Source organism: Parasteatoda tepidariorum, chromosome X1 (assembly GCF_043381705.1).
Source record: "Parasteatoda tepidariorum isolate YZ-2023 chromosome X1, CAS_Ptep_4.0, whole genome shotgun sequence".
Classification (NCBI taxonomy): Eukaryota; Metazoa; Arthropoda; class Arachnida; order Araneae; family Theridiidae; genus Parasteatoda; species Parasteatoda tepidariorum.
The window spans coordinates 30512641-30539836 of NC_092214.1; the positions used below are offsets into that span (position 1 = coordinate 30512641).

Below are 27196 nucleotides of genomic sequence, written 5' to 3' on the forward strand. Positions count from 1 at the left end.
TTTTTAACTTTTTGTGGAAATATATATATATGTATTTGATGATCTTCTTATCATCTACCTAAGTTAAATTAATTTTAGCTTTAATAACCAACTTTCATAAAATAATTGCATTTAGAAGGCTAAATAAATAAATAAATAAATAAATAAATACAACTCAGCTCAGAAAAAAGCAGTTGAAAATGATGAGATAGGAAATTCAAATAAGTGGATAAAATATGTCATGTTTATTTAGAAAATTTGTGTACTCCTTTTCTGTTGCCGAATAGAAATATGAAGGAAAAATACTTTTAATAAATAAAAATACAACTTTGTAGGTGTTTGATCAACTATGTTAATAAGAAACGAGGATTCGGCATTCTTTCATGGGTTAAATATTCATGACGAAGTCTGATTACAGAAAAGTCTAATTATTCAGCAGAAATAGCCCAATTACAGGTAAAGTTATTCGGGGAACTTTTTTTGAGGAGTGTTCGTGACTTCAAGACCCTCCTTCCATGTTATTAAAATATGCTGGTTTTATTAGATTCAGAAATTTCGTTCCTCAAGATTTCTTTTACTTCATTTAAGATACTTAATAATCTGCCTTGTATAACTTCGGCGTGGAATAACACTTTTTATTTGTTACTTGTCAATTAAATTAAGCACTCCAACTTTCTTTATAAAAATATATAATTAATTGCATTTGCACAACTATTTCTTAATGTATAACTTAGAATATTGAACAATATAACAAGCGGAGCTACGAAAATATGCTTTTAATTTAATTTTTCTTTCATTCCTTTAAGTTAAACTTTGGACAAGGGAGCGAAGAAAATACACATGGTATATGCATTCTTTACTGTTCTGAAAGCTTTGAAGAAAAGGCACGAATTCATGCTTGTATAAATATAATAATGTACAATTTGAAAGCCAGTCGCATTTGTAAGATTTAAGTAAACAAGAAATAATAGAAAAAGTATTCCACTCACTTTTGTACTAATTGCTTTAATGTAATATATTTTAATTTTATACTCAATTATTATTCCAGATATTTCAGAAATGACTTCCATCGATAATAAAATGAGAGAATCAAACACTCCTTGAATTTTTTTATTGCATTCTTAAACCAATTATTATTAGTTTAAAACCTACCTTCAGATTAAAAATCTGCAACTTCAAAAATCCAAAATAGATGCAAGCAGGTTGAATAACCAACTCAGTTTAGACTTGAATCTAGCCAGGCATTGTTTATAACATGGTAAAAAAATTAACTTAAGGTATAAATGGTTAAATTATTGAATTCTTCTTTTTACCAACTAAAATCAAATATGTTGTGCTTAATTAAATTTTCTTTATAGTTCTTCATTGCCTTATCTTTTCTTCACTATCCAGTCTTCTTTCTGAAATGTTAAGTATCTATTCTGTTACCATATTTTTTATAAAAACTAAACTTAGTTTCTTTAATATTTTTCTTCTTCGAGCTTTAGTTAGCAGTTTTATTTTTAAAAATACATTTAAGCAATATAAAATATAATGACGTCTTCATGATGCAACATAATTTCACATTAAATCATAATATTGTGTAAATAATTGTGAATCGTGCAATCAAATAAATCGAAGAATCATACAAAATGACCAAGATTCTAACGTTTAACTTAAACTGAAACAGAAATTTTTTTCAGTTTAAGTTAAGCCTTAAAATCATTCAATTGAGTTTAAGAAGAATTAAATTACACTATAATATGCTTCAACGTGGTTACATATAAAAATTCAGTAAATTTTTACTATATTATAGTTTTTATGAACAATTGTTTAAGACTATTTTTAGACATTTCAAGCATGGTTGGAACATATCCAACATGGTTGGAACATATTTTTGCCGTAGCTACTCGTAGTTAAATTTTTCTATTATGTTAAGTTTACAAATTAATCTGCTAGGCAATCAAAATAAAAATCTTGTTTCTGATTTAAGCACTCAAAACTATGCAACTTATATATTAAAAAAATTTATTAATTCTGATTATTTCGAATTAAGGGAATTCATTTTCTTTTTAAAAAATCGATTCAAATACCCCTCATTCATGAAAATATAAACTGAGGGTTAAATCATATTATAGGTACCATGTACAAAACCATTGTACGTTATTACATTATTAAAATTTGATGAGGTGTTAAGTTGATTTATGTTTTCGTTTAATGTTCATAGTATTGTGTTATGAAATTTAAGAATAATTAATTTGCACGATAATAGGGTTCATAATGATTCAAAACTTCTAACAATATTTAAGTTTTAATTTTTATCAACTCTGCGTCTTCTTCTAGTCATCTTTAATTTCTGAAGCTCTTGAGTTTGAAAAATCCAAATCATTCTAAAATCATTTGCTACACTGTAAAGAATTTCGGATCAAATTACGATAAAAAGTACTGGGATCCTAAGTGCAGCATCCGTAAAATCTAATTTTTCTTAAAATACATATTTACCGTAAGTTTTACAATGATATTTATTTAATTACTGGCATACTCAGTGGTTTTATAGTAAGTATATCAGATTTATCATTGCTTATAATTTCACGGTAAAAATGGATTTAAATGTAAAACGTACCGACAACCAGAGTGCCAGTACTTTTTATCGTAATTTCGACAGAATTTCTTACAGTGAAGTTGAAAACAATTCCATATAAAAAAAAATTAGATTAAATTTAAACATTTCGCTCATGCTAGATAATGAAAAACATTATTGAAAAGATTGAGTTTAATTGCATGTCTCTTACCTTACGTTTGTTGACGTAACGTCTATCCAAAAAGAAAGGTCACAAAAAACAAACCATTTCGCATACATCCTAAAAACATTAAAACTAATTTAACATATTTAAAAATTAAAGAAAGTTTAAAATAGCATAATTTATAAAATGAAATAAAATTCAGTCCACATTTAATAAATTACTCGTAAGAGAACTTTTGTACCCAACACATAACTGTCTACAATAAGTATTAGATTTCATGAATTTTCTTCCAAGTGTTTTGTCAAAAACTCGAAAAGTCATTTTCTTAAATCAATATATTTTTTTCAAATAAATATGCAAATTTTCATTCATTTCTTCCATCGGCAAATTTAAAAACTTTTTTCGATTGGCAAAGTTTTATTTCCTTACAAATTTTAATTTCTATAAAAAATCGCATGATTTTGAAAATTTTGAAGATTTTGCTCTGCTTAAATAGATTTCTTTTTTGTATTCTGTTTTAAAAATATCATCAGAATAAATTATATATTGCTATAAATACCCATATGGAAACAATATATAAGTAAAATATGTAGTTACAAACAATATATGGATTTTTTTAATCAAATATATGGATAATTTTTTGAGCTACCTAAACTATATTTTATGAATAAAAGAGAATTTTGATTGTAAAAACTGATTTGAAATAATTGATTCACTTAATTTCCTATATTCAGGAAAAGATAATAAAGATTTATGTGTATTTTTTCTTCAATAATTTTTAAAAAAAGTAATGAAATTATGAATACATTATCTAAATTTATAAGTGTTTTCTTGTTGCTTTTTTGCTATAAAGGCTTATTTTATTTTTGCTAAAAAATTATATTCTGTAAGACTTCATCAAGTATTGCTTTAATAGGTACAGAATTTTGTAAATTTCTGTCATTTTTTAATTAATACGTTATCAATCAAATCAGACGCTTGTTGTTCTAAGCATAATAAAAAGTATCTATCAAATTTATTCAAAAATAAGTTGAAAAAGAATAATTATTATAGAAATTTTTAATTATCCAAATAAACCACAGGAAGTAAAAATGCAATATATATCACTTGGAGAAAAAATTGCGATAGTGTTTTAATTATTCAAGTCATTTTGTTGATCAATACATTTTCTGCTTGACAAAGATTGCATTACTCATCATATTTGTTTGCGCTAGGTAAGAAATACAATAAATTTGGAATTTCAGTAGAATAAAATAACTATTATTTTTCGAATTTTATTATCGATAATGTCAAAGATAACTCATAAAATTTAATCTTACTAACGAAGATTGCCCTTTGAACTCATACTGTATTCGCGTTTGTTGAAAAGAAATGAAACTATGCAAAGTTATAAGTAATATAATAAGATAATATTATCTATAAATAAGTAAATAAATAATAATAAGGAATATTATTATAATTGTTATTATTATTGATCTTATTATTATTACTATTAAAAGAAGGTTTTTGAATTTCAGGAATTACACGAGTTGCAAAAACAAAATTTGTAACAAAATCAAACTTAGAAGTAATTTTCAAAAATAACTACTTATACTAAAATAGGATTGGTTTTTATCTTTCTGTGGAAAAACAATTTTTTTTTCTCAAAATTATAACTGATTTTTATTTACTAAATTTTTAATGTTCGAACATTTAGTAAATTGAAAAGTATAACAATTTTTACATTGATTAAAATATTTTCTTTAAATTTTATTGGAAAACTAAAATGTATATCTTAAATTATCAGTCTCATAGTTTCTGAAGAATAACAATGTAACTAAAGTTTATTTATCAATAAAAAGTTGTACTGTTGAAATGTTATGTGAGAGATATTTTTGAAAATTTAGTTTCTAAAATTTAAAAAAAATCCTTGCATTAGGTGATATGAAAACTGTGGTTGTTTAGATATTTATTACATAAATTAAGATGCAAAGTTTTTAATAACTTTTACATTCATATGACAGTTAAAATATATATGATAGCTTTTGAAAAAGGACTTTTTGATTACACGAAGAATTGTTTTAATTTCATTTTTATTTATTTTTGAATCAAGATATACGCAAAAAGAAATAATAAAATTAAAGTAAACGAACGTAAAATGAAGGAGTATATTTATTTATGGAATATATTGTGCATAATTTTGCAAAAATAATAGTTAGTACTAATAAATTGGCCATTGGAATTGATTCTTAGTTAACAAAAGCTCAAAGTAGTTTTTAAATTAATTTTTTTAGAATATCACCTCAGTATCGATTTTTTTTCATGATGCCTATAACAACATAAAGCGTTAAATATATCATCCAACAGTTTCACTCACATTTATTTCATATGCATATATTTTTAATCAAAGAAATAATATAAAATGAAATATTTAAGAAAATTTTGTATTTGAAATTTTATTAGGTCAATTAATGCATGTTTTGTATAATTTTCAATGAATATTTTGAAATAGTATTTCAGTTTTACGAATATAGGCTAAATTGTGTATGTTTCTCACCTGTTTCCGGGTATTGTTCATATTTTTGTGATAAAAATTACATCGAATTGAAAATAATGAAAGAAAAATTATTAATATGAAAAATCAGATAGAATGGATCTCTATATTTGGGAGGAAAATATTTTTTTTTAAAAGTGAAGAAATTGAAAAAACGTACACAGAGCAACTTTAAAAGCGAATATTTCAAAAAAGATTCAGAAATTGTTAGCAAATATCTTAAACGTGATGGCGAAAAAAACAGAATTTTTTTATTAAATTTTATAGAACTTTTTAAAAATTAATAATAAGTCAGTTCCATCGACATAATCTTAAATCATGCTTTATACTGATCACTTTTACAATTTATATTTTCAATTGAAAAAGGAAAGTGTGAATATTTTTCTCTTAACGAACACTTAAAAAACTATTTTCTTTAAAAAAACTTAAAACACTTAAAAAACTATTTTCGTACCGAATTCAAAAATAAAAATAACTTCTCAGCCAAACAATGGTATAAACGTTATTTCGTGCAGGATTATTCTTACTGAAATGAAACCACATATACGGAATACAAATTTATCTCACAGTTAGCTTAAACGACAACAAAATTAAATCAAATGCATCATCAGCGTGTGATCATTCCTTTTAGCACTGTCCTCAGCATAATTCAACAGCAATGCACGAAAACATTTACCAAAGCCAATTTTCAAACGTGGATCCCTTGAGTCGTAAGCTAGTTCTGTATCCCTTAAGCTAACTCTGTCCCGTTCTTGATTTGATTCAAACTATAAATGTGCTTGAAAGTGACAGCCATCCTTTTTCCCCAATCATAAGTTAAATACCTTTGGTTTTGTAAAAATACCCCTCACTCACATTTAATGTAAGGTAATTTATAACTATTAACATTCATAGTTATTAATTACCCTACCTTAAATGTGAGTGAGAGAAGGTGCGAAAGAAATAATATATTTGACTTATAACTCTAAAAACACTTAAACATACGTTTAAGCTATTGTTTCAATAAAATACCATTCTTCACCTACAAAAGACGTGATATTTATTTATCAAACCAGTATTACCGAAATTAGCTCTTACGTTCACATTCTTCTCTTCAATTAAATTGTCTTTTCCATCTTGTTCCATCCATTTACTCAATCTTTGAAAAGAGACACTTTAAGATTAAATTCTCTTGACAATATTCATCAGTAGTTGCTTCTTGAAAAGAGTTCAGTCTGGGGCAACAACCTTATGAGGAAGGAATAAAATTCGGTAACAGGTGAATAGAAGTAGACTGGGATCCCTTAAGGAGCACCCCTTTTCTTTTGTAAGGAAGGGATTGCGGAAAAAGGAAAAAATTCTTGGCCGTTCAGTGACTTATGTCACCTTATTGGAAGGTGGGAATATCACTTGCTTCTTTTAGTATACTCAGAAGAAAATCTGTCAAAAGTTGAAAAGGTTAATCTCTCACGATCACAATATTGTTACGAAAAAGGTGCAGTACTGGAAGTGCTAGTCTTAAAAAAAAAGTTTTTTGTAATGATTAAAAAGAACTTTTTATTCTTTAAGCTGTGAAATATCTATATGGTCACCTTCTTTTTGGGAAGTTAGGACCATACTAGGAGGATTCTAAAAAAGAACATGTCTATCATAACTTTATATTTGGTAAATGAGTATCAATAATGATCATTAGACTAATTTTAATATATGCTAATATAAAAAAGTAAAGTATTTCCACAATAGTCAGTTGTGGTCCAGAAGCTGTTAATATATGTTTCAGACAATATGCTTGATCCACAAAAAATCTACTTTTTAAAAGATTCTTAGGTAATTCAATGATCTATAGTTTCGAATCTATGAGAAGATTTTCAACTATTAATAAGCAAAGACTTAATTTAGTCAATATATTAAGCAATTAACTAAGCATAATGATATGGCATGAACCAAAATTGCATACTTTGAAAGTTTATCTTATTTTAAGGACTCAAAACATATAATCAATTTTAAGTCATTCTGTACTCTTTTATTGTTTCATCATTAAAGTAGCATCTCTTCAATTATTCTTTAATCAGTCAATTTACCATCAATAACTATTACAAAATTTTAACACTTCTTTTTCTAAAAAAATCTAGGAATGAATTAATACTTCAAATAAATTTCAAATTCATAAAATGATTTAAATTAGCTCTAGGGAAACATTTATACTTAGCTGGTATCAAACATTAATGGAGGTGCATGATAATTTGGTGTGTGACAAAGTTTTCTACTTCAAAAAAAAATAAATAAATAAAAAGATATGCAATTAGAATTTTTTTTAATTAGTTGTATTTAATTTTCTGTTGAAGATCACTCTAAATTTTGCTTTTATGCAGACATATTTTAAAATTATTTATCAACAGTAAATAATAAAACGTGTGGCTCTATTTATAAAAAAAATAGATTCAGGCAATCAAATATCCTAAATTAGTCAAAAATATATTCACAAGCAATATATCAGCTTTTCAATATATCCCTGATTTATATGCAAATTTATCAGCATAATTCAATATATATTAATCTTAACGAAAACTCCTAAATCTCCATTTAAATAATTTTAATTTATTTCACTGATTTTTTTTAATTTTTTGTTATTTTTCTTCACTGAGTATTTCTTATTAAAGAAAGCATTGTCTTTGTCTCCTTTTTTATTTTTCCACCAAGCCATTAAAACATAAAACATGTTTTTTAGAGGCAGTCATACAATTTTATAGTCTCATTTGTAAATTGAGTGACAAATCCAATTTTCTCTTCTAATCTTGAAACCGCCCTTGAGAGAACACATTTGAAAAGACTAGGTGAAATGAGTGACATGAAACACTTGTAACTTTGTGAAGTTTAAACCCTTAATGTAATGTTTGACAGGGATAATTTATCCTCCTCTTTAGAAGAACATTCTTCCTTCGATTTTCTTTTGATTCTTTTAAAACTCTATACCGGACTCTTTAATTTTAAAGAATTCTATTTGGGAACAACAATAGTGATATGTTGGCCCACATGCACTTTATATGTATAGAAGGGTAAAAAAGAAAGAAATTCCCAATCTTAAATGAATACATTTTTGAAAAATTGAACCCATCAATTTATGAAAGAATCTGTATTTATAAGTTTGAGAATGTCAACCGAGCTAATTATGTTTCGTTCAAGGAAGAATATGCCTTTGAATTTTATATTTTGAAGTGTTATTTTTAATTTTCGGAGTAGCTATGATTTATGTCTTTTATATGTGCTCTTGAATAAGCTGTTTTAATGAAGATTATAAAAAGCAACAATGTTTATTAGCATAGATATTCGAAAGTTAAACATTTGAAGAAAAAAATCTATCGCATTCTAGTTACAGTAAATTAATTTTCTGTTTGATTTTCAAAGCATTTTTACAAATTTTTAACTTTTTGTGGAAATAATTCCAAAATCTGCACTTGTCCAATGATAAATAATATATTGACGTGGATTTTTTTCGATGATAAAGTATTTTGGCTTCAAAATTATTTATAAAATGGCGTATACTTGTTTTAGACTTTTTGAAGGTGAACAATCTCATGGACCTTGTCTAGCTAGGCTAGAAATGGGGATTTGAAAGAAGAAGAAGGATAAAATGGCGCATGTATTAAAAAAAAAAACTTAAGGAAATATTCATACACAGTGGATTATACAATTTTCATTTTTTACTGTTTCAAATGGCGTACATGGATATTAAAATAAAATCATTCTAGTTAAAAACTCTTAATGTTATTTATATTTTTTTTCCATACCCTAATTTAAGCTTTTTAACTTATTAATTCTTTCAATATAGTTAAAGATTATAACTTTATTCCAAATTATTCCAAAAATTTGCAACTATAAAGGTAAATCGAAGTTGATACTTTGGGGGTTATTATTACACTTTATTTATTTTCAGCAGTTATAATCATTAGTTTTACAATTTTAAAAATCTTTTATGATCTGCAAAATTGAGAAACAACAAAAAAAGTAAGGCATACGAAAAGTTCCTATTACTAATCGAGCATTTTGATGAAGCTATTCTCTTAATAATCTAATTAATTTTTTAATTTTTCTGATTTTTCAAAAGTATTTCTTTAAATGGCAAGTTTGGCAATAGAATGATACTAATTTTTTTGCTTAAAACTATGTTTAAATGTAATAAAATAATCCATCCAGGCATTTTTTTTAATGAAACTAACTTTATTTAAAAACAGGAAACAACATACACATAATAAACATTAACAGTATCATACTAAAAGCTAGAGTGACCAAGTATTTTATTTTTATTCAGAATTTTGCAACAGACTAACAACAAAGTATATGAAATAAAAATAGTACATAAAATTATAACTTAAATTTTAATTGTACTATAGGAAATGTAAATTATTTCGTGGTTAATAATAGGGTTAACAAATCTTGCTTAAATCAAGTATTTATGGGGACATTCAACATTGTTTTTTTAGTTTAAAAGTAATTACGTGCAAAGACGTTATTAGTTATTTTCATTTGACTCATGATAAAGAGTAGTAAATATTACATTAAATATTTCAAGTAATTTTTCATAAAACTACATATCATCCCTCAGGTCATATAGCAGTTTCTTAGCTCACGTTCTGCGAAACTCTAATTATGATACGAGTCTAGGAAATATCTTAATTGGAGGTATTTAATTCCAGCATATTTAAAGTAGTTTTTATTAAAATGCAGTATTTAGTTCCTCATTTAATTCCAAAACTCATTAACTTGGCCAGAAAATTTCTTTTTCAAAATATTGATTTCTTTAATTTTAACTGCGACCGTTATTCATTTAAAAGTACTTAAACAACTTCTATAAATTTTCCTTAAATTCTTCTTTAAGGCGGGATTAAGAAATACATAAACAATTCTTTGATATTTCTCCAAACATATTTAAATTTAAATACCAATTTATTCCAATTATGTTTAGTCATTAACTTACAATCATTATTGCAAGTTAAAAATGTATCCAGACAATTTATTATAGCAAATCAATACAGAAAGTTACAAATGTAGAGTATACAATATTCTTGTTATATAATCGAGGTTTTTTTCATTTATATTGCTCTAAGTTGCTTCATTAGAGCTAGGGAAAATCCCGCAGTTTAAAAGAGCAGCATTAAAAAAATAACAAAAAGTTATTAATGCTTTGTTTTAATTAAATTTTTTTTTATTAAGTATGCTTATTATTTATAAACAAATGGTGTTTTTGTATCACTCAAGTGGATGAGAACATCTGGGAAGAAATTTATAAAAATTATTATTTCTTTTAAAAATTTTACCTTTTTCTTCTGTTTTGTTTGCTGTACATTTTATACTTTTAATGAATGATAGTGTATTAAAAATTATGGAAAAAATTATTGTTATTGAAGTAAATAAACTTAAACTATTTGGTAGAAATCATTCCGTACATCGAAGAACTTTCAACATCATAATTGCAACCTTAACATTTTTTCATAAAAACAATTTCACTAAAGGAGCAATAAAATTTTTTTTTGTTTATTGTACTTTTAAAATAATTCAAACAAAAACTGCAGAAAAATACTTTAAAAATTTAGGCATTTGTTTAATTAATTAAAATCTTGAGAATAAGAATGGCATGTTTTATTTTACTTACTCTGAGTGACATGAAACATGCATCTGAGTGACATGAAACATGCATCTGAGTGACATGAAACATTGTAATCTCAAAATAGTTATTTTAAACCAACATTTACTGTTTTAAAATTGGCAAAACAGTTAATTCACTTTTATATCAACATCCTTGATTTGTTTATAACTTATTTTTTCTCATTTTCTATAGTATATTAATTACATTATTCATATTAATAAACATATACCATTGATTCGATTAATAAACTATTTAAAACAGCCGTAAATGTAAATATAGGCATAAAATCAGCAAAAAATTGAGGAAAACTAACCATTAGTTTGATATGTAAAAAATTTATTTCAAATAGCGGATCTGTATTTTTTCAATTTATTTCTTCATTTCCAAATTATTTTTATTTTTAATTAAGAATTAGAAGTGAAAGCCTGAATGTGAAAACACAAAGTAATTAAAAGGAAAAATGATTTGATATATCAGCTTTAATGTAATGTCTATAGCGGCTTTAATGTGATGTCTTTGTAATAAGCATTCATTTAATGAAATTTAGATGTAGGTTTTAAATTGAAAAGAAACGCAAAAGTAGAAGAGATAAACAATAGTAGCACAGAAGATGAAATCTGCATGAAAGAACTTACATTGGCCAAACGGATTTGCTTATGCTCGTGGATTTAAACCATGGACAAAAAGCCATGGATTTAAAAAAAAATAGTTTTCGAACAATTTAATGAAGCTTAAACCAATCAATTCCATTTGCAATAAATGCTATTAATTTCGCTTTTTATTTTAATTATAATCATTAAATTTTTAAAAACAACTACCTATTTTGGTCAACGAATAGCCTTACCTTACAACCTTAATTAAAACTGCTCTCATAAAACCTCTAAAAATAACTATAAAATCCTCCACTTTATGGAACTAAAACCCCGCAAAATCATTTCTTGCAAATTTCATTTTGCCAATTATAACTCTTGGCTGCTATTTGATAGTTAAAATAATCTGACTTTCTTTATTCAGTTTGCAATGTGGCTCATAATGCAAATATTAAATGTATGTTTCAGGGGTGAGGAAAACATAAAGCTTAATGTAAGCAACACAGTAAAGTAAAACAGTTTCGCAACAGCATATCGTGGGCCAGAGGGTCATGATGGTTAAAGCTCCACAATTTCATAACCAATGACATGATTGTTCATGTGGTCTGCATTGCGCACAGGCAGCCTTTACTTCCCAAGCAAACTGGTACCTAAAGCTGATTAAACTTATTTCCGATATTCGCCATCGAACTCCAGTTCTTTGAGATGACAGTCAGTGCCTTAACCACTGAGCCATCAAAGCAACAACCATTAAAAATTACTCAAAATAATATTCCACTCCTCTGTCTCATATAAATCGTAACATATCAATCTTTAGGTATCTTGTCAAATAAATATTTATTAAAGTAGAACTATCGTGAAGTTGCCTTACATGTAGGCGTTAAATCGAAAAGAAACTGAAAAGGAGAAGACTAACGACTAGTTGGACAGTAGGTAAATGCTGTATAGGGAAGCCTATTTAAACGACGCATTCTATCTTCGGTCCAACGGATTCGCTTAGGTGCAAACTGCTTCTTAAGAGAAGAACGATCCCCAAGTCGTTAGGAAAAGATTTCATGAGCCGCATTAGACTTATTCCATGAAATTGCTTACCGTAAATGAAATGAAAGTAATGCCCTCGACTTATACGCCTGCTTTAACGGCAAACGCTTAACAAGTTTTCTCTATAGAAGAGTAACTCCTTTCTTCGAGTCAACTCTCTACAAGTGATTTCATGTCCGCTACTACGGCAACAGAGAATTAAAAAAACTTAAATGTTTAAGGCTTTTGCGTAATATGGAGAGCATACTAAAGACTAATTTTTCTGTAATTACATTTACTAAAGTTTTGATAAATATTCTTTAAAATAATGAATATTTCTTTAAATTGTATGCTGAGCAAAATTATAAGTTCTTTGTTTAATCAGCCGCCCCTATAGGATTGAAGAAATATGTATTTTGATAAAATGTATAATTCGATTTAGTATCTCTTTCATTATTAGTTTATAAAAGTATTCAACAATACTTTTTGAACAAAAAGAGTAACATTTTTGCATTTAAGTATAGGGATAGCTAAAGCAATTTTAACAGTTTTAGCATTTAAGATAGAAAGAAAAATCAACAACTTACCATACGAAGATTTAAAACATAGCTGGCAGAAAGTTGCTTAGAATAAATCTGTAAAATTGAAATAGATCATTTTTATTTTCTAACATTTTAAATATGTAAAACATTATTTTATTATTAAAATGGAATATAATGATATATTACTGGAAAAAAAATCTTTTTTTATTTAAAGTGTAGTATTTCAAATCTATTTCCAGTAAAATGTATCCTAATTTAATTTGATGATTGTATATTTCATTTCATAACTTAGTGGAAGCTAAACGTTTTTTATTATATGTATATATACAGTCCCTGGCCAAATTATTAGACGCACTATTAAATTCTATGTAAAATATTAATTATCAGGTGATATTATACAGTTTTACTGTTTTAACGCGACTAAAACCGGTTTGCACTTGTTTACGTTCGTGTATCAAATAGTTAAATTAGACGATATATAATATAAATTCGATGATTGTGTAAATCAGACGATATATTATATAAATCTAGAATATTTATTACATCAGGCATTATATTAGTATATTATAATAACTACACCAAATTATTAGGCGCACTGTATTTTTTTTAATAATTGCATGTTTCGCACGAGTTTATATGCAATACTTTTATATTTAAACATACATGTAATGGGTTTTTAATCAGTAAATTTTTTATATACTTACTATTTGTATTTGTTTTTAACGTGCATTACAATGCTAACCAATTGATACACGAATGTAAACAAGTGCAAATTGATTTCAATCGCGTAAAACAAAAGTTTAGTATCACCTAATAATTAAGAATTTACATAGATTCTTATAGAGCGTCTGATAGTTTGTATTCTGTTTCTCGAAAACCGGGTACAGAATATACTAATTCAATTCCACTTTCCCATAAAGACACCTCGGCTTGATTCAATTCTTTTTAAAAAATATATTTATTGTTCATAATTTTCATAACATTCATTCTTTTATAAAATTAGTAATTTAAATTATTCCTTAATCCGTCACAAAATAACAAAATTAGTTTCTTTTTCTTTACATTTTTTTAGAAATAAAATATATATGCTTGGTATTGTATAAGGTTTTCAATTTCGAGTTTTCTTAAAATTGGATGTTTTTGTAATTTCGCAAAAAAAAAAAAAATAATAAATTTGTGACTATTTTGTGATCACTGTCAAAAATTTTAATAGATCAAAATTGAAAGGCATAATATTGAATTAAAGAAAAAAATGCCCAAGCCTCTAAATCTCTGACTGTTATACCACGTTTGATAACATGAGTCAATGATAATATATTATACAATCGATTAAGATTGTAGATGAGTCTAAATTTTTTTGGCTAAGAATCATATACATAAGAAGCAAATTTTGTAAAATTTTCGATCAGGTCTCTTTGGGCAGTTTGATCATTTTCTTTTTCTGTCCCAATAATCACCAATCATGTTTTGAAATGTCAAGGAAATTTTTCAATTGATCCTTAAATAAATAAAGTTCCTTAAGTTTGTAAATTTTATTCTCGATCGTAATAAAAAACAAAGACAAAATCAAAGGAAAATACTATTAAAATTACTTTTTTCCTCATTACATACTGAATTTAGAAGTATTAAATATCGTTTCAATTAATTATACTAAACTTATTTTTAAAGCAGTATTTTGCTTTCTGAAAATGTTTTAACGCAATGTATAAAGAAACTAGTGCTAACATTTTTAAAATAGAACATATTGTTTACTTAAACCATACGTCAATTTAACAATCATTTTACTTTTAAATTTTCATGATAAAAAAATGCCAGTTTATAATTTTTTCAACCTCATTAATTAAAAATTTAAATAATTTATTTCATTTCAATAAATTTAAAGATTTGCATTTATTTTTAATGTAAGTACTCCAAAGGCTAGATGATCTGTAATAAAATAAGATACGGATTTCAAATTGTATTACCAATTCTACCAAAAACTGATATTCGTTGAAAATTAGTAAATTATTATTGAAGCGAATTGAAAACGCCTGGAATTGGGCACTGGATTTTTTTTAAATATTCAAGCTATCTTCCATTAAAATGCACACAGTTCAGCAAATGTCACTGTGTTCAAATTAAAATTTGCATGAAAGTAAAATTCAAATTTATGACATGCCTCAAAACACCTATATAAATAAAGAATTATTGCTTACAATTTAAAAGCAGCTACAGCGTTCTATTTCAATATTTCAAATTTTATATTACTTAAAAATAATTCGAGCATTGAATTTCCAGAAATGTTTACCAGTAGTTTGACAGTCACGATTATTTTTCTGTTTTTAACTAGATAATTATTCACGCTTTGGATCTCTCAGTTTCCATGGAATAATTACTAAAGGACAGGTGTGCGATGTTTTGATAACCCCAGCAGTTTTTATCTTTTACAACCGTTCTGGTTGTAAAATGAGCCATTTCCCCACACTGGTCACTCACATATAACTTGAAAAATAGCGTTAACTAATGAGACTGCTGCCACGTCGCAGACAGCAAAACCAAAAAGGTTACTTCCTGTTTTAACAGACTAAACAATGTAGCAATAGACGGTTTTTTTTATTATATCAGTTTCACCGGATGGCAGACAAAGAAATAAAACTTCTCAGTTAATTATGCTTTCTGGCTTACACGTCTTAATTTTTTTTCTTTTCGAAAGTTTAAGATAACTGGCGAAAAAATCTTGTTAAGAATTTTCAGCTGTAATTTGAAAATTAAATACAAAAGAAAAGTATTACCATTTTAGAAAGTCAGGGTTCCTTTTTAATTCTTTTCATATTCAAATAACATGCTTCTTTCAACAAATTTTGTTTTTTTTTTTTTGTTTTTTTGTTTTTAGCGTTTTATGATATTTTCCCAGACAATAACCAGTTCTTTATTGTCTCAAACGTGTATAATGAAATCAAAACACTAAGAAACTGTTATACAATTAAGGTAGTAATTATTTGAGTGCATTAAATATACAAGGTTACAAAAAAAATATTTCTTGAAGGCATAATGTTATAGAAATGTGTTTTACAACAGGTGTAGAACGAAATATTACATTAATGCATTTTGATTCCTAGGGTAGTTTCTCTTATTACTGTATAATTATTCCAGACTATACATACATAATAATTAAACAAATTTCAAAGAAAAAAAAACTATGTTTCACTTTTAGAAAAATATCCTCAACGTAAAACCATATTATAATGTAACTTTGTTACAACCTCAATTAAACAGAAAATACATTTAGCTGTTAAACTGAAAACATGGTTGGAAAGTGAACCATTGGTTGAACCATGTTATAGTGGAATAATATTTACAAGCATACATTTTTCTGATTTTTTAATTTAAGGTTAATCAAATTTCCCGACAATGTTTCAGGTAATTTTTAAGAAGCGTGAAATCCTTAAAAAATAAAAATAACTTTTCTGAGTAAATTATATGTTAAGGAAAATAATTACATAATTTTAAAAACAATATGATAATGCCTTTCTATATTTTCATGAATTCAATAAAAATTAAAGGATATATACTAAATTAAATTCAGAAATTAATGAAGTTTCAATTTTTTACTAATAACTTAATCTCGGAAGATTTTTTTAAATATTCATGGCATACTTTTTTTATGGAAATCGTAATTATGCTAATTAATTTTTGATGCAGGGTTGAATAATTGAGGCGAATAAAAAATTGTGTTATTCGTTTTAAGAAAGCTGGTCTTTACTTGCAGTAAAAAAAATGTTGCCAAAAAATGTTAATTTTTTTCCTTTTAATTTCTAAAATATAAAACAGGCTAAGAACATAGGTTATTGGGATGTTAAACTGTGTAGTAGATATGACCCATTTAATTTTAGATCCATTTATGATCCATTTAATTTAGAATAACAAGAACTTTTCGATCAATATGATTTATTTTCTTACAATGCAAAGTATCTATTGAGCACATTGAACCACAATATTGTGTGAATTTTAATAACTTCATTACTGTGACATGAGCCATATAATGTGTTACCGTGCAAATTATTAAAATACCTCCAAAGAAAGTTTTGATTTCGAGCTTGAGTGCACGAAGAAAATAAGAAAGAAATAAAATAAAATTTGATCTGATATGAAAACAGCTGATTTTAGAGGAAAATAAAGATTAGCTAATTATCACATCTTTTAAATAATTTTCAAAATAAGTCATTTTACCTTGACATAATTTGAAGCAGAAGCCATTCGCAAGCATAATATTGAACTTCAGGCAATAATAGAGAAATCTCTTACAAGTTTCTGTGGATTATTTATTCAACAAGTTTGAAAATTGATTTTGACTTGATCTTGGCATTTGAAATTACTATTATTTATTTCAATTTTTATACTATTACAAAAGTACCAATTTTGAATACTTTTATGTTAAATCAGGAATACAAAGCAATTTAATTTATTTTCATCACTTTAATTTTTCTGAATTAACGTTTAATTCTATTTAATAAAATCTGGATAAATATTCCTTACTTTGGTTCAAATATTCTAGGACAGAACGTGGTTTTTGAACCAGTTTCAATTATTATAAAATATAAGGTTTTATGTGTTTTATAAATGTAAATATTAAAAATGCTTTACCATTTGTATTATAAAATAGAAAATTCCATAAATTTATCCTGTACTTTTTCTTAAATCAAAAAAAACTCACAAAATATTGTCAAATATCCCGACTCACCAGAAAAATTATTCAAAACGTTATTATAAAGGAATTGCCATTAAAGTTTACTATGGTTTCAATTTTTAAATCAAGATAAAAACAAATCCTGAGAGAAAAACAAGTGTTATACATCTTTAGATATGCAGCAAGTAAAACAATAGCTTACGTGAACCTTACAAAATTAGTTTCGTAAAAACTTTTTTTCACGTATAATATAGTTTTGTTTACATTAAAACTCTTAAGTACTATTTGATATCAAATTACGTATCTAAAGCATTGTAAAAGATAATATATGTTTAATTAAGAATGTTAATTTATCAAAGTAGTGAAAAAATATTAAAACTCAAAATTTAATTTCAAATGTAGTTGCAGTGAAGAAACTACTTATCAATATCCATATAGTATTCGCTACTCTAAATTATTTATGTGTATGTATAAATTTAGATTGAATATTCTTGTTAAACATTTCGTTGCGAATTTTATATTGCATTTTGTTATGATTCATGTTAATAAAATTTACATGAGTATTACGATAATGAGTTATAATAGACTCAAATAAAAACTAGTTTTCTGCAAATTTTGGCTTTTTCCCAATAAATTCGTTAAAAGTAGTAAAAGGTAGAGATTCCCAATAATTTCGATAAAATGTGCATCCTGAAAAATTGGTAGACGATTCCTGGATTCTACAGAATTTGGAATATTTTTTTGGTATCTTCTAGAAGATTTGAACAAAATCTATTAAATTTAAATCCCGAAAATGGGCAGCCGATTCAGCATAAATCGTTTATTTAAAATTTATTTGCTTCTTCCTTTATTTTTTCTGTATTGTCTGAAAGATACCAAATGAAATTTATAATGAATTTAAATCACGAAATGAGCGTGGCAAATGTATATGTACAAGTTTCTATGAACTATTGATTCAACAAGTTTGAAAATTGATTTTGACTTGATCTTGGCATTTAAAATTATTATTATTTATTTCAATTTCTATACTATTACAAAAGTACCAATTTTGAATACTTTTATGTTAAATCAGGAATACAAAGCAATTTAATTACTTTTCATCACCTTAATTTTTCTTAAATAACTTTTAATTCTATTTAATAAAATCTGGATAAATATTATTTACTTTGGTTCAATTATTCTAGAACAGAGCGTGGTTTTTAAACCAGATGCTCTGAAAGATTCCCAATAATTTCGATAAAAAGTGCACCCTGAAGAATTGGTAGACTATTCCTGGATTCTACAGAATTTGGAATATTTTTTTTGTATCTTCTAGAAGATTTGAACAAAATCTATTAAATTTAAATCCCGAAAATGGGACAGCCGATTCAGCATAAATCGTTTATTTTAAATTTATTTGCTTCTTCCTTTAATTTCTTCTGTATTGTCTGAAAGATACCAAATGAAATATGCAATGAATTTAAATCTCGAAATGAGCGTGGCAAATGTATATGCTAAGCAAGAATTAGGTTAGTTCATTTTTTTTGCTCAAAAATATTCCAATTAATTACAATTAATTTCAATTTTTGAAACTTGGGAAGAGAATTTATGTGTTTTATATCATTTTAGTGCTGTTCATATCATTATGTAATGATTCCAACGTAATAATTTAAAAAGAACTTCAACTCTGATTAAAAAATATTAAAGAAAATATTATATAAATATCAGTACCAAGCATTAAATAAATGTCAAGTTTATCATTATTGACATTAAATGTTTTATATAAGTTAATAATCCACAAGAAGTTTGATAAATAATAAATGGGAAGGATAGGTAGTTAAATATTTTGCCCGGTAAATTTTTAAGAATTATGTTTCACTTCAATTTCTAGTTTTAACTATTACTTTACTAATGTTTCTCACATAAATTAAAATAATAAAATCTACCCAAAATAAATGGAAACCACGTTAAGAGCTATAAGAAAATATTTGAGCACTCGACTGAATTGTGAATTAAATTATTCTTATCTGTTTCAAGAAATAAAGGAAATTACCCCATTTTAAATGAAATAGAATTCAGATATCTGCTGAAACGTATTCCAAAAGCCTTACAAAGCATTTATATAAAATAAAATAAAAATAATATAAATAAAAGAAAATTCATTTTGTTTTAAACTACCAAAAGCACTCGTCATTGCTGAAATTTAAAACATATTGACATGAAACATTCAAACAAAACCGTTCTATTTTAGCACTTAATAAATATTATCATACACAAATTCGACATGGTGTACTTCAGGCTTTGCTTAAATTCAATCAAAGCAAAGTAACATTCACTAACTATGTATCGAATTTACAATCATGAGCATTTTTTCTAAGAAAATTAAAAAAATGATTTAATTCCTCTTAGTTTTTAAATGGAGTTAGAAAAAAATACTTTTATATCGATTCTATGAAATAAATATTTGCTACGAAATTAATGGAACTCCGCAAAACCGCTACATTAATCAGACTAAATGAAATATACTTTCCCTAGCTATAGATTTTATTTTGATATTTTGATTTCTTCTTTTTTGCAACATCTGACTTAAACAGCCTATTTCTCTAATAAGAATTAAAAAATATTTTAAAGTAAAAATATGTTTACAAAACACTATTATTTCATGTCTTACTGAGCCAACTTCCCGACCATTTTTTTCCTTTGTGTTTATAAATTGCTGGGTTATTACCTTAACACATCCCACTGAAAACTACTTTAAGAAACTTTCTGTAATTGCGTATCACACCAGCAATTATAAACATTACTTCTTGAAATAATATCTAACTCACATTACGAAAATGTCTTAACTACTCTTCTTTGAAAAAAGATTCATTAAGAAAATATGTTTAACTTGATATTGTTAAAATAAATACTCGAGCCGAAATTAGTCGAGCAACGCGAAACCACAATCTTCGTTGGCCTAGTTAAACTATCCCTTTCCATCATCCGATATCTTATAAGACGAAAGGGATTAGTTGAGCTTTACGAGCAACTTTCATATCATTAATAGTTCTAAATACTGCTATTATGTGCGAGTTCTAAAAAAATGGTCCACGCCTTCCAGTAACAAACTAAGTATATCTCCCCGCAAAGTGTTGGTATGCGAGGAAAACCACATCTTCCTCAACTGTATGCCCGCGATCGATACTTTGTAAAAGCAGAGGAAAAGGTGAGGGTGGGTATATTCATCCAGAGTAAAAGAAAGCATCCCTTAAAAATTCAGGGCTTTTCTCTCAAACATGCATAATGAGCTTCTAAATTGCTTTTCTTCCCCCTCCCAGAGCCATATTTCCTGATAGACATTTTTTAACCCCAGCATAGAAGAAGCAGCGTTACTCACATCAGAATAAAACGACGCCCAGTTATTTGCATGCACTGGTCCACCCCTGAATCTGACTCCGCCCTCATCCAGGACTTCCGCATTGATCCTCAGCTTCCGGAGGGAGGGTAGGGATGAAATTGCCTGCATGCAGTAGTGTTTTATGCTTTCCCCTGGTGGTCACATGTGTAACTAAATTTCGACATTCTCTTCCGGAAGTGATCCCTAACCCCGGAAGACACTTTTCTCTTGTCGAGACCCTTACGAAATACGTGGGAAAGGATTGACACGTGAAAGTGTGAGTTTTATTTCCTGCTTCGATTCACCTTAAACACTGAAAATAGAGTAAAGAGTTTTCCTGGAAATATAGAGGATAATTTTTAGAAAATCCAAAAAAATAAATATATATATATGTTTTTTTTTTCCATACAAATTTTGCCAATAGTTATTATCCTCTTTAAACATGTACTATTTTATGGGTTAAATGTTTATTAAAAAACAACCCTTTTTCTTACATCAGACCTAAATCGTATTGAAATTTTTTTCACACATATAAGAAATATATTTTCTTTAAATATATACATAAAAAATAGACATAGTATAGGCATAGTTAACCTTTCAGTTGGTATTTACTTATAACAAGGATCTTTGCTAAAAAATGCAAAATAAAATATTTTAATTAGCTTGTAAAAGCTTTAAGATAAAAAAGAACAAATACAATTTGAAGCCTTTGTCGTTTTTAGAGCAAATATTTTAGCAAAGTTTTAAGATATTATAAAATATATAAAGGTTCACAGATATTATAGATCATGTCTATTTATAAATAAAACAAGGAACAAAATATAAGGCTAATTGTAAAACATATAACAGGTTCGATATTGCGTGGTACTAAAGTCACGTTAGAAATTCGTATTTCACATAAAGAATTATCAATTTATAATATTATAATTGACTATAAACATTCAAGGTGTTATTATCCATAATATAGATAAATTATCTTCTAAGCATACCAAAAGTATCTAGCTTTGAGGAGGAAACCTGCAGAAATGTGCAGAAAAGTTTAATTGTTAAAACTTAGTTTTTTAACATATATATATATATATATATATAAATAATNTATATAAAGAGAGAGAGAGAGAGAGATAAATATAATTTTAAAATTTAAAATTGTTCCCAAAATTTTTCTTATAAATTGAAAAATACAATTATTTTTATATATATAGTAAAAAATCATTATTTTAAAATGAATTATACCATATGGATGATCATAATGAAATAGTCCCTCGAAAAGTGTTTGAAAATTATGATTATTCAAATTTGTTTATACAATATTTAGTTTAAGTTTGTTCAAAGATCAGTTTATGTCTAAGCAATATATCCTCTTCTTAGAATGTATACATTTATAATATTCTAATATTTAGATTCAATTAATATTTCCACGTATATTTTTTTTAGTTTTAGTATGCAGCTTGCTTTAAAATTATTAATTTAGAATCAGTGATTAGCTTGAGAATTATTGAACCACACTTTTTAAAATCAATTAGTAAGCGAAGCAGAAAACTTTAACCCAAACCTCCCTTCGCATGCTACATTAAATTCACTTTGGTTTTTTGGGAAGAATAATAAGCCCAACAAAAATACCGTTTGCCCAAATCTAAACTACCTTAGTCTCAGAATATGCAGTCTAGACATTTTCGAGCCAGAGTTTCTTCAACTTAAATCATGATGATGCTCTTCATCAAAAAGAAAATTTTAATTTCTCGCATATAATGAATACAAATATAATCTTAGTGATACGCAGAAAATATTATAAGTAGATGAATCAGAATAATAGTAATGAAATAACACATTGCAGCTCAAGTTTTTTTAAAAATATTTAATCTATTTTTTTTTATTATTTCATCTCAAATCTCAAAATATAAAAATTATTAAAAATACCTTACTATAAAATACATTAAACATAACATACTTACAGTATAAAACATAAATTTATAAAATTAGTTAATCTCTAAATATAAATATTTATTAAAAATATGAAACCATAAAATTTGTTGCAAATATCAAACTATAAAATTTGCTTGAAATGCAATACAGCAAAATTTGTTAATAATAACTGATTAGAAAAATTAAAACAGACATTTTCGAAGGAAATAAATATATTTTCTTGATTTTGAAAAGTCGTCTATAAATTTTTTTTATGTAAACTACAGTTTATATATTCACAGCAATTCCCAATGCTCCTTAAAAAACATTTAGTTTTCTACTGAAAGATTTTTTAATTTAAAGCATAATCATATGATTCACCCAAGAATTATTTTGTATACAATGAATAAAAATATTTGAACCTGATGAATAAAAATATTTGAACATAAACTTTCTTGCAAGTTTAGTGCATGAAAATATTAAATAAAAAATATCTTTTTATATTTTGAAATCAAAAATCGGGGCGTTGAAATACATGCAAGTTTTCTCATGTAGAATATATTTTCTTGTATTATAACTTAAATGAGCTAAAATAATAACTTCAATGGCACAGTAATTGCATTGTAATTCTTATGCAAACAATTTATTAACTCATGTAAAAGAGTTGTAATTATACGTTTGGAAACTAATGTAACATGATAAATAGAGTTAAAGAGATTTGGTTATTGAATATTTCAAGCCAATTCAAATTTGTAACAGTTCAGAAACATTATAATGTAGAATAAGATTATTTCAAATTACTGTTGTACAGAGTAAAAAAATTTTCTTGATAGAAATACAGTTGTTTGTTTTTTTTTCATTTTTATTACGATATTCTTATTTTAAGCATTGATTTTAAGCCAATTTTTTTATTACAAGTTTCGAATACTTAACCACAAATATTTAAAAGCAACACTACTTTTTGTTGTTGTTTAAAATTCACTGATAATTGCTTCTTCTTGGATTAAAAATGAAGTAGCGATCACTACTTTAAAACAAGTAAATCAAGCCGTTGACTCAAATGATACAATAAACTGAAGTGAACATATGGTTTCGGAAGTATATTACAACTATAGCGTTTGGAAAAATAAAAATAAAACTGAAAGTTTGGCTATTATATTCAGAAATTCAGCTTAACATTCCTACCACGTTTCAAGTCGAGTAATATATATACCCCATGTGTTAATGGATTTTAAGTAGCATTTTTATTTTCTTAATATTCTTTCACGTGACTAGAATTTTGGTTAGTATAACTTCTATACAGTAGAAGAAACATTTCATCTCCATTGGTAATTTAAAATTTAAAGTTCATAGAAAAGTAAATTCAGGTAAATCTAGAGTAAACCATAAAGTTTTAAATGCTGAATAAAATATTTAAAAAAATATCATAAAGCAAGCAAATTTATTGTAGTTTTAGGTATCCTACTAAGTTCGATAAATGTTTTTCTGAAAACAGCCTTAATTAAAATTTAAAATTTATTTTTGGTAAGCGCACGGGTACTTATATTATAAGTCCAAAGTTAACTTTAAAAATGTATGAAATATGTTTTCAAAATAAGTGCGAACTTGAGCATAAAAGCTACACATTTTTTTATGTAACGCTAACAGCTTTTTAACAAATTGTAATGCATAAATATTAAAATAATTTTTTCTAGACCAATAATAGGGTTATTTGTGTTTGAACTAAAATCTTTATAAAATTTCAAAAATCCAATGAAATATAACTAAAGGTAGAAATCGATAATGATTATTTAAAGCAAAAATTATTAACATTTTAACTTAAAGTATGATAAATATAAGTTCATATTTAAATTAGTAAGAAATACAGCTAACATCATACAAAATCTTCATACCAAGTTTCAAAAATTCTATATCAAGCTTTTTTGCTATGTGTGTTGGCGTGAGGAGATTTTCTAAAAATAAATGTTTGCTTTAGAAAATGAAATTAAATTATGTAATTGCTAGAAAAACCCAGTTGGAAACCTTAACGTCTTCACTACGCAATCCTAAGTAACCATGCCATTATTTGCTTGAATTATTTAATTTGAAAATTTTTTTCAGCATTTGAATTTTAGATGGTTTATTCTAAGTTTCCCTGAGACTTCTTACTCTATGCGCTACGTTTTAAATTACTTACGTAGGCCAAAGTAAATTTGTTGCTACTTATGGTTTCCCCTGTAGTAGAGCATCATCTTAATAACTACACAAAAGATATATTTCTCTACATCCACTCATTCTTAATTTTAATTGTGTTTACAACCAGACATTTGAGGTCTTGAAGATAACATTTTTGTATTATTATGAACAGTATTATTCAAATTATTATAATAATTTGTTGTTTTTTTTTTCAATAATTTAACAATGTGGGATAAACAAAAATGATTTTAAATTTGTGAAAAAAATTCTGTTATGCTTTATTTGAGTGAATCTACTGAGCCAGGTAGATCTGTTGGCTGAATTAATACTATGATCCGACTCGTCAGAGGAAAAGTTCTCTATCAAGAAAAAAGTTTCTAACCTAAAATTCACTGGCATTATATTCTTTTACAATGTATCAATGCAGTTTAAAATTTTGTCTTAAATCAATATTGCACAACTATTTCAAAAAAAAATTCTAGAAAAAAGTCGATAACCTAAAATTCGCTAGCATTATATTCCTTTATAATGCATCAATACAGTTTAAAATTTTGTCTTAAACTAATATTGCACAACTATTAAAAAAAATTTAGAATAAATATTCTGGTTCAGCTACAAAATTACAGATATTCTCTACACATTTGCCTGAACCAGAGAAAAATAATTCAAGATTTCCAAAAGAATAATTTCCTGGCAGATTGCATTGGTAGAGAAAATAAAACTAATCACTTATATTATAAAATATAAGTTTGTATAAAATGTAAAATTTAATAAATTAATATTGGTATATTTAGATTGTAAATTTAAGCAGAAGGAAAAAAAATCAGTTCATATCCTATCCTGACAAATATCTGCAGTTGCAAAGTTTTATTTATTTATTGCTTATTTTTTAATTTTTTCAATTAAATTCGGTAAATACTGTTTTTTTTTTGCTTGTATTTTACGTATGATGTTGTAAGATCAGATCAATCTCTTGAAAATCATTATCTTTAAAAAGTTCAAGTCTGTTGTTTGGATGACTCAGGCTAAGGCACAAGAACTGATTACAGTGCCTGCTCAGATATATTTTTTTTAACATTCTTTTTGACAAAATTCTCCATAAGAAAAGATGCAATTAAATTAAATATGTTCTTTATACATATTTCTCATCAGTAAAACACAGACAATAAAATTATTTAAAACATTATTAAGTTAAAGAGAATTTTAAATACACGTCTCAAACACTCTTTAAATGACTTGCTCAATACTAAATGTATTACTCACTGCATTGAAATAAAATTCAGAAATAAAACTATATACTATAGAAGAATAAATATTTACTCCTTTTTGTTAGATTTAATATGATAAATCCAGGTCAGCAGAGTGATTGTTAATTAGGCTTACGCTTAGAAACGACTGTATAGAGCAACGCAGTTTTATAAATCTTATCTTATTAACTGGGTATTATACGGGGAAACAAATTTTTTCTGCATTTATACAAATACGTATCCTGCTTTATTCGGATGGGAAAAGGGTTTCCAATCTGAAATTAGTTTTATTCCTAAAGCTACAGAATTTTTTGAAATTACATTTTTAGTCTATTTTTTGTCCAAATTGTACAAGTTTAAAAATGTTATATATAGCAGGGGATTGCAAAAATGTTGCCACAAACTTTTATCTTAATCTTAAGGATTAAAATTGCATAGACACTAATACCTAAAAATGTCGGACTTGGCTAGGGCTTTTTCCATGTTTTGAACTGCTAGGTAGCACACGGAGAAACGGCTAATAATAACAAAGCGCCAGTAGTGGCATGTGACGGCATTTCCGAGTATGAATTCAGATGCAATTTTAATATTGATGACGTGAGAAATTGAGGGACACGAAATTATGGAGGCTAAGACTCCACAATTTCGTGACCAAAGGCGTGATTGTGGCAATGTGGTCAGCACTGCGCACAGGCCACTTTTACTTCCCAGACAAGAGCCCATTGATTCAAAGCTGAGTGAACTTCACGCAACAAGGGATCAAACCCCAGTTCTTTCCACAAGCGTATATAGATATATATATATATATATATATATATATGTAATACAAAAATTATAA

General features: G+C 26.3%; 1 long non-coding RNA gene across 4 annotated transcripts in view; it reads right to left on the minus strand.

The window, feature by feature from the left end:
• The window catches only part of LOC139427123 (uncharacterized), an 83652-nt gene that overhangs the window by 6038 nt on the left and 50418 nt on the right, over positions 1 to 27196 (minus strand). Inside the window, exons 2-5 of one of the 4 annotated variants that reach the window (XR_011638271.1) lie at positions 13056 to 13103; positions 6313 to 6654; positions 2751 to 2819; positions 1255 to 1379 (exon numbers count right to left, since the gene is read on the minus strand). This is a non-coding gene — a long non-coding RNA (uncharacterized lncRNA). Of the gene's footprint in view, positions 1 to 1254; positions 1380 to 2750; positions 2820 to 6296; positions 6655 to 13055; positions 13104 to 27196 lie in introns of those variants that run through there. The other 3 variants (XR_011638270.1, XR_011638269.1, XR_011638272.1) reach the window with 3 other exon arrangements.